The 9,477-nt window shown below is 39.8% G+C and overlaps 1 long non-coding RNA gene across 1 annotated transcript; it reads right to left on the reverse strand.

Moving 5' to 3' along the window:
* Nucleotides 1-1,028: 1,028 nt before the first annotated feature.
* On the reverse strand, nucleotides 1,029-3,108 carry LOC308484038. Its single transcript, XR_013989877.1, has 4 exons — nucleotides 2,981-3,108; nucleotides 2,482-2,623; nucleotides 1,688-1,799; nucleotides 1,029-1,223 (listed from the first exon to the last, which is right to left on the reverse strand). It is a non-coding gene; the product is annotated as an uncharacterized lncRNA (long non-coding RNA).
* Nucleotides 3,109-9,477: the final 6,369 nt, after the last annotated feature.

Here is a 9,477-nt window from a genome sequence, read left to right on the forward strand (position 1 = left end):
TATACTAAATAATAATAATAATAATAATAATAATAATAATAATAATAATAATAATTTTATTTATATCCCGCCCTCCCCAGACGAAGCCGGGCTCAAAGCAGCTACCCTTAATGTGATCTCAGGATCCTTGTCCTCTACCAGGGATTTTAGACATTGAAGTTCGGAGTTTTGTGGAAGGAAATTGGGAGGAAGCTTCAATAGAAGGAGACCCCCCCCCTCAACCTGTGATTGGCAGGCACCAAGGAGAGTCCATGTAGTGGCCCGGAGCTGTTGAGCAGCTCTCTTCATGGGCACTTAAGGCAGGCAGAGGGGCAATGGATAGGATCCAGGGCTGGAGTCTTGCTTCACCGCAAGGTCCTCCCCCACCTGCAGTCCATGTGGCATCTATCAATACAGCCTCTGCTCCTCTGTTTGGTGACAAGGAAGAAGACAATGTGTTCTCAATTCTGCTGGATTTCCCTGTGTGCAGCAAAGTGGAGACAATGTCCAGCTCATTCAAGCACCACAAGGCAGGGAACAAAACCATTCCTGGCCCAATGAAGCTGCAAACACTTTCTGTAACAGATGCCCCATATCACCCCATCTTACCAAGGTTGTCCTGGCTATTGATTCTACCTGTGTTATGGTTCGTCTGTTAAATTGCATTGCTGTTTGGAATGAGACCTCCTCAGCAGATGACGTGTCTCATTTGTAGGTACAGGTTACTCTTAACTTATGGTGGGGTTAAGTTCCAGTGACAGTGCCTAAAGTCAAAATGGGAGGTAGTCAAAACATGTTGGGTTCAATGGTAGTTGGGATTGAAAAAGTTTCCAACCCACCTGATGCCCACACCCATTCTGCCCAGTTTACAACGTAAGTTTCATGTTGCCTGTTCTAGAACTCTTTCATGGGTACCTGAAGTAGGCAATCAATGTTAAGGAGAGTCTGTGGGACCATAAAAACCTGTTGGCACTCCTGGACAGACATATTGTAGGTTTAAATTCAATACACCAAACGGCAGGTTTGAAGGTCATGATTTATTTGCAACTTCATGGTTCTGGCAGGCCATCTGAGGCAATGGGGTGTTGTTTGGGGTGCCCATGAAATCTGGGTTCTGGGTTAAAGGAATAATGGAGCAGAGGTGGCATGCATTAGGCGTTTGAGATATTTTGATGAACCTGCTTAGCATTTGGGTTGATTCCAGTCTGCTTTTCAGTTTTCCATGACCAGAGTTGCCTCTTCACCTGTGAGGAGAAAGAAGAGGGGAGGGGAGGCATAACTCTGAGAGATCAGCTGAGACTTTCTCTATCAAGCAGGCAGCAATCACAGAATTTGAGATCTGAGTGGGACTTTTAGTCTAATGCCTTCCCATGTCAGAAATCTGTAGCATGATACCCTCACTCACAGCTGGTCAACCAGACTATGTGCAGACTCGCCCTCTCATCCCCAAACATCCATCCTTAGGGATTTGGATCTATTGTCTCACTGCTTTTACCACCACAAATTGCCCCCTAGCATTCCATCAAAATCACCCCCCCATAACTTAACCCCATGAGATCCACTCTTGCCCTTTAGGATTGCAAGGAACAATTTTTGGCCTCAGTTTTAATCATGGGAGGCAAAGGCAGATTTACGGATGCATGGAGATTATTCAATGCACTAATTATCCTTGTACCCCATCCCACACAATCTACCAGTCCAAACCAACCTGCTCCATTCTTCCATCAGAACTTGAGGTCCTTGTCATTCTCAGCCTTTGAAATGCCACTCATATCTTCTCCCTCAGCAGCTGATCTTCGGTAAGTACCAAAAGGACAACCCTTTAAGTAGGAAGAGATATCACTTAATGCGTGTGAGTCACATATTTAAAGATGGTTTGACTGCTTCAGCTTCTTCTTCTAGATTCTAAGCTTTACTGTGTACAGAATCACATCTAGACTGACCCCCCACCCAACAGCTACTGCTGCTCCTCTTAATAATTTATTCTTCAGGTGAAACACAGACAGCTCTTTTGACAGCTCCTCAGAACACTTTAGTGTCCAGTGTTTGGAGTTTTGTTTAATCAGTTATACACCAGAATATTGTGCCTCTCAAGGAAGATTGGCAATTAAAATTTAGGAAATATGCAGAAATGGCAAAACTCATTGGAAGAATAGGAAATCAAGAAGAGAGACTTCTTAAAATAGAATTGGGTAAATTTATTGCCTGTTTGAAGACACATTCTAAACAGATTAAAATATTGGCGGTTAAGGGAGAATCTGTAAATATATTTGAATTGGATATGCAGTAATAAAAAGATATGAAATAAATAAACGCAGAAAAGAGAGGAGAGAAATCGAGGAGAAGGTAAATTCTACAAAGGTTCTGTTTTTCTTGTCAAAATATTTGTAAAAACTGAAAATGAAAAATAAAATTATATTTGGAAAAAAGTATTGTGCCTCTCAAGGAAGGTGGATGCCCCAACCAATGGTCTGAAAGGATTTTTTTTAATTTCATACTTACTGGCTTCTTCTTTTTCAAAGTCACCGGCTCTGGGGTTACCAGAGTCCTTACACTGCAGATGACAGCCAGAACAAATAACAAGATCATCAGATGCTTCATGGTGGATGGAAATGGATCCTGCTTCAGATCAGCTGAAAGGAAGCTAAGGGGGAGTCTTAATATGATGATGGTGGTGATGGTGATTTATATCCCACCCCACCCCCTAAGACCGGGACTCAAGGCAGCTTACAGATAAAAATGCAAAACACAAATAAAATAAGGAGAGCTAAGACATATGAAGGATTTTCATTAACAAGCAATTAAACTGCAATAGAATTAAAACAAAATCTGTTAAAATACAGATAATAAAATCAATAAAAACATCACAGCATTATAAAAGGGCTTGTAGAATGAACAAAAGGAGACTGTTTGGGATAGGGATGGGTGGAAGGCAGGAGGAATTCTCAGCACAGCACTAGTTGAGCCAGCAGAAGGAAGGAAGGAAGGAAGGATTTCTTACCAAGCAAGTGCTGTTTCTTCTAGGGATGAAACACGACTGCTTTGGCAGAAGCCGGCAGACTTCTCAAACAAAGAACTCTACCTTTGGCTGGGTTCCCTAGTCAAGCAACTGCAAAAGATTGGTGCTCACTCGACTTGCTGGTCTAAAGGTCTTCTAATTGTTGGTTCTGCACCCCAAAGGCCAAACAACACATTCACATCACTTGTTGGCATCTGTTCAGGAGTGAAGCCAATCTAATGGAGAATCACAGTGCCTGCTGTGGCTTCAGAAACCAGTAATGTTGTTGTTGTTGTTGTTTGATTAGATTTATATAACACCCTTCATTGTAAGATCTCAGAGCAGTTCACAGAATAAAATACAGGATTAAAAACCAGTAAATAAGTAAATCAAAACAGCAAAACAATAAACTCACCTTCCCAGAGATACATTTAAAAGGCTGTAGAATATTAATCCGCTAAAGGCCTGCTTGAAGAGGTACCTTTTGGCCCAGCACCTAAAAATCTATAATGAAGGTGCCAGGCAAACCTTGGGGAGCCACTACAGAGAAGACCCATTCTCGTGTAACCAACCTCAGAACCTCACATGGGGGAGGCATGCAGAAAAGGGCCTCAGATGATGAACACAGATCATAGCTGTCAACTGTTCCCTTTTCTTGTGAGGAATCCTTTTCGGAATAAGGGAATTTCCCTTAAAAAATGGGAAACATTGACAGCTATGACACAGATACAAAAAGTGGTATAAAAGTAATGGAAATAAATGAAAAAATGATCATACGTGCAAATCCTCACTAATCTCCCTCTTCAGATCAGGGGTTGTTATATCATGTTCAGCACAGAGACTGGGCATATCTGGCCTTTATTAAGCATTCTTGGTGTGCATGTTGTGCTGATGTTACACGACAAGGAGCATTCATTCTGCATTCCTTCTGAATATTTTTTTTGGCGGCCTTCTGGTCGGCTGCTGGGGCCATTTTGGACACGGATTTAGCCTCTCGGGGGAAATACGAGCTTAGCAGAAGATTGGAGCTACACAAGGCCGCTGTGAGCGCCAGTAAAAAACCCAAAAAGGGAGTTTTGGGTGCTGGGGACCCAGTGGCACCCCTGGCATATCTCTCCAAGGGTGGACGGACCTGTAAAAAGGAAACCTGAGGGGATGGATGCGTGGGTGTAAGGGGGTCTACTCACTACTTCTGCTGAGTGAAACCTCTAATTCCAATAGCAAAAGGCAGCTGATTTCCCGATATCAGAAGATAATCTGAAGGCAAGTGGAGAAAATTTGGACTTATTTGGCAAAAGAAGGAATTTGGAGAGCTTTGAGAAGCAAACAGGGAGTCCGTCTCACTGCTGGCGAGAAAATGCCACAGTAAGTTTTTTACTACAAAATTGAAAGTGTATCAGTGCTTTAGCTACAAACAGAGATAAGTAGATACAAATAGCTAACTTCTGTCAGTCCTTCGGGGAAGAGAGGAAATAGCTATATAAAGACATTCAGAAGAGTTGAAAGTTTGCTTCAGTGTCACAACAATAAAAGTTACGGGAGTAAGTAGCGGCTTGATAGCGCTGGGGGGGGGGGGAACCCTGCCAACTTTGCCGAAAGTAACTGGGCAATGAGAACGGAGAAAGATTAACGAACCAGCATTTTGTCACTATAATTTTACAAAAGGTTTGAACCAGAGACTTGCCTGTGGAATTTATCTTTCCTTTCTGGACGCTTAATATCTGTTGCTTGATTCTGACATATTTTTTAAAACGTGGTTTTAAAACTGAGGGAACTGAGATCTGCTGGTGTACTCCGATACCGTTACTGAGGATTAGGTCATTGAAGAGACTGAAGAGGGGGGTTGTTTAATAACTTTGGATTCTGAGGACCATTCTCATATTGGCTGTTGAGACTTTAAGAATTGGATTAGGCTGAATGGGCAGCTGAAGAGAACTTTTACTATCGTAGAGGGAATTTCTGCCATTTGCTTTTTGTTCCTCCTTTTGCTTCGTCATTCCCCTCTGGGCTTCAGTTCCTTCTTTGTTTAGATAACTGACACCAAGTGGTTAACTGAGTTTATTTCAACGGAATTTCTGAAGTTGCTCTATTGGGTCCCAAGTGGCCAATTTAGACATTGCAATTTGAAATTGGATTGGAAGTAATAAGCGACACCCTGAGGTCAAATAAGGAATTGCAGGAAATTAGAAAAAGGATAAAAATTAGACAAAGAGGAAAAAATGGGAAAAATGACAGTGAAGAAAGGACCAACAGTCACACCAACAGATAGGAGGAATTCAAAACAGGAAGAACCTAGAATAGATATTGCAGAGATACTGGCAGACATTAGGAAGGATATAAAAGATGATAAAAAAGATACTGGGGGAAAATTGGGTAGCAAATTTGACAAAATGAAGGAAAAAAATTGACAAATCAGTGGCAGAATTAAAAGGCCAGCTGGGAGAGGTAAGGATAAATACTCAAGCCCTGGAGGAGACGGTGAAGAAACCACAGAAAGAGATTAGAGAAAATAAAAAGGAGGGTGAGAAAATAAAATTAGAAGTTGCAGAATTAACAAAAATGCACGAAGCAACCATGGATGCCCTGGCATTTATGGAGATGAAGCAGAAGGAGTTCAATCTCTGCTTTAGAGGTGTAATAGAAGAAGGAGAGAATATAAAGGAAAGATTAATTACAGAAATAGCAAATTGGCTTGGGATGGAAGAAGAAGAAGTAGGAACGACAGTTGATAAGGCCTTCAGGATCAAATATAAGTCAGAAAGAGGCAAAAAATTACCAGCAGATTGCCTTGTCTTCTTCAACTCAAGGGAAATGAAAGATTTGATTTTACGAACCAATCAAGACAGGAAATTATGCATAAATGAAAAATTCATTATAATTTATAAAGAAATGCCGAAAAGATTTTTGAAACGAAGAGAAAAATATAGAGAAAAATGATGTTGAGGAAAAATGAAATTTGGTATAAGTGGGAATCCCTGGAAGGGATTTCCTTTTTTTACAAGGACAAGAAATTTAAGATCAAACCTACCCAGGAGATAGGGAAATTTATGAGAAGATACGGTAAAGAGTTGGGCAAGAAGGAAGAGGATGTACCACTGGAAGAAGAAGAAGAAGAAAAGATTTGAGATTTGAGGAATAAAGTTTTTGTATTTAATTATCAATAAAGATGGGTTTGAAAAGAATATCATGGAATGTGAATGGTTTAAATCATAAAGTTAAGAGGAATAAAATTGAACATATATTATCAAAACAGAATGCAGACATAATTTGTATACAGGAAACACATGTGGTGAAAAAAACACCATGGACTTCCAGGTTAGCGCCTCCGGCAATGGCAGATTTCCTCTGATCGGGAGGAATCCGCTTCGTGGAAATCAGGGTCTGGACCGCCACGGCGAGGCGGAGACCCATTAAAAACCACAGGCGGGAGAAGCCTGTGGACATGGGATTTGGCTGGCACCTTTTGCTCCTCCCCTACTCACAGGGAAACCCGATTTCGGGGATCCGGAGCGATGTGGGATGAGTGGCGCGGTGCTTTGAATCGACTGCTTTTTTCACGGAGTGAAGCCGCATTGCTGTTCCCGGAGAGCGCTGACTTTTTCCTGTGGACAATTGGACTTTAAACAACTACCCGTGAGTAGAACGGAAAATTGGATTATTAAATATCTTAATTTGGCACCGAAGTGGAAAGGTTCTAAACAGGAAGTACACCTTCCGCTTTTGTAAATAGATTGAAGCAAAGACATTGCAAGCTAAAGTCTGGAAAGTCTTTTGTAAAGGATTAAATCTCCATCGGCTAAAACTACTAAACCCCCCTTGGAAGCAGGAGAAGAGGGGGGAAATCTTAGATTGTTCAAGCCTGCAGGAGAGAGAGTAAAGAAAGATAAATTTCCACCGTTTTGAACCTGGGAACGGGCTGCCAGGAAGACAGACGTTTTGGGAAAGTTCATTGACTGTGAATAAAACGTATGTTGACAGATAGTTAAGAGAAACATTGATTCCAATGTTTCCTTTTGCACTTAAAAGGAGCAAAATATTTGAAAAATGAAAGTAATTTTGTTGCTGGATCTGCTTTTAAAAGGACGGATACAAATAGAAACTGTTTCCCCTAGAGGGAGCTTTTGAAACTGTTGTTGGAGTGGAGCTGGGGAACTCTCCAGCTGTAGAGATTAAAGATCGTGAGAACTAGACATTGACCTTGGACAAGAATGTGGACAGAAGAAGCCTTAGTGATTGCTTTTTGCAAGACAAGTGCTTTATTGGAACAGCTTCATGAGAAGATGGATTTGATGACTACTGCAACTGACAATTTTGGACAAAAAATGACTAATGGGGGACAAAAAGTGAACACCTATACAGAAACTAATCAGGAACTGACCCAGGAATCTGCTTTGACAGGGCAAGCTGTGGAGAAGATAAAGGAGGAGGTTATTGTTGAACCTCAAGTAATACAAGTGGAGAGAGCCGTGGCCTTGCAGGAACAAAAGCTGCTGTTTCTGATGACCGAATCTGGAGAAAGTCAGATTTGGAGAGATGGAGTCCCGTTTGGATTGGAGATGGGAAGTTGGATAGATCCCCCTATGCAGGGAGGTTTTGGCTTCTGGGATCTTGTTTTGGGCAAGGGGGAGATTGGAGTTGTGGGGGCCTTTAACTTTGGAGGGACTTTGAAACATGCTTTGAAATATTTTTTGGATTTCAGTGGTGACTATGGAGAATGGGCTGACCTGTCGAGAAGGGATAAAGACATTGTTTCCCCGAGTCTCTACCTGAGTCTCCCCGAGATCTACTCCTCAGTGACAAAGGAAGGAAACTAAGAACAAGATCAGCAGAAGACAAAGTAAAGTGCAGGTATAAATATGAAGAAGATCTGCAGAAGGGACATGGAAAAGAGTTAAGAGCCTCGGACAGAAGATCACCAGGTTGATGGACTAGATGGAATGGACAGAAAGGACTGACAGAACCCAAGACCAGGGAGAAGAGACGGTGGATGAAGATTGGAAGAAAGTTTAAAAATTTATTTAGAGAAATATTGTAAAATTAATGAGTGTTAGAAAAATGTTGGAATGAAACTATTTGGCTTTAGTAGAAATGCTATAAGGAGTTATGTACAAATAAGTTTTAAGTTTTAGGGCTTTTTATGGTAAGATAAGGTTAAAATAAATTAAGACAATTAAATGACAGAATATCGTGAAAGATGAAAAGGATTTGCTGAAATAATTAATAACTAGAATACAAAAAGGGAGGTGTGAGGAGGTCGATGAAACAAATTAATGAAAGATAAAGATATGGGAATATTGGATTTGTTTTTAATTTTTTTGCTTTTGTTTTTGGTTTTGATGTATTGTGTGTTTTGTTTTCTTTTTTCTTTTTATTGACTTGTATTGTTTAATGCTTTTTTCTCTTTTTCCTTTCTCTTTTTTTCTGTAATTTTAAATTTTCAATAAATATCATTTTTTTTTAAAAAAAGAAAAAAACATGAAAGAATTCTTAAAAATAAAAGATTAGGGAAGGAATATATATCAGCAGATGACAGTAAGAAAAGAGGGGTGGCTTTATATATAAGGGAAAAATACGAATCACGTCAGATTTTTAAAGATGACAATGGAAGGATAATAGCAGTAGAAATGATAGCACAAGGTGAAAAATTAATTATGGTGGAAATCTATGCACCAAATGATAAAAAAGCGGACTTTTACAAAGAGTTAGAGGAGAAGCTGTTTGAATTTATGGACCAAAAAATAATACTAATGGGAAATTTCAATGGGGTAGTATCCCTAGAGATGGATAGAACGGAAAGGAAAAAGGTAACGAATCAAGGGAAACTGCCCAAAACTTTTTTCACACTGGTGGAAAACAATGATCTAATAGATATATGGAGATTAAAACACCCATTAGAGAAACAATTTAGCTACTTCTCAGAACCAAATCAGAGTGCTGGACAGACTGACTATATTTGGACTTCCAGAGATTTGGCAATGAGAGTAATAAAATCTGAAATTCTTCTGAAAACTATGTCAGATCATAATGCAATAACATTGGAGATGAAAGCTAAGGAGGAGACCTTATTAAGTGGCGATTGAATGGTGGGTTATTAGATAACCAGATAGTATTGGAAAAAGCACAAAAGACATTGAAATATTATTTCAAGTTTAATTTAAACTAAGGAGTGGACATTAATGTGGTATGGGACGCCTCAAAGGCTGTAATAAGAGGATTTTGGATACAGCAGAACTCAATCAAAAAAAGATTGAGAGAGAAGAAAGTAGAGTTATTAAAACAAATAGTATGCAATGCAACTAATCCAAAAGATAATCAAGCTAAACAAAATATAAAAATGTTGCAGACACAATTTTCAATATTGATAAACCCAGAGATTGAATGGAAAATTAAATTCTTAAACCAAAGAAGTTTTGAGTTCGCAAATAAACCAGGAAAATTGTTAGCCTGGCAACTAAAGAAGAAACAAACGCAGAATATGTTAACAAAAATAATAGTGGAAG

Source organism: Podarcis pityusensis (genome assembly GCF_964106645.2).
Source record: "Podarcis pityusensis genome assembly, chromosome: 8".
Taxonomy (NCBI): Eukaryota; Metazoa; Chordata; class Lepidosauria; order Squamata; family Lacertidae; genus Podarcis; species Podarcis pityusensis.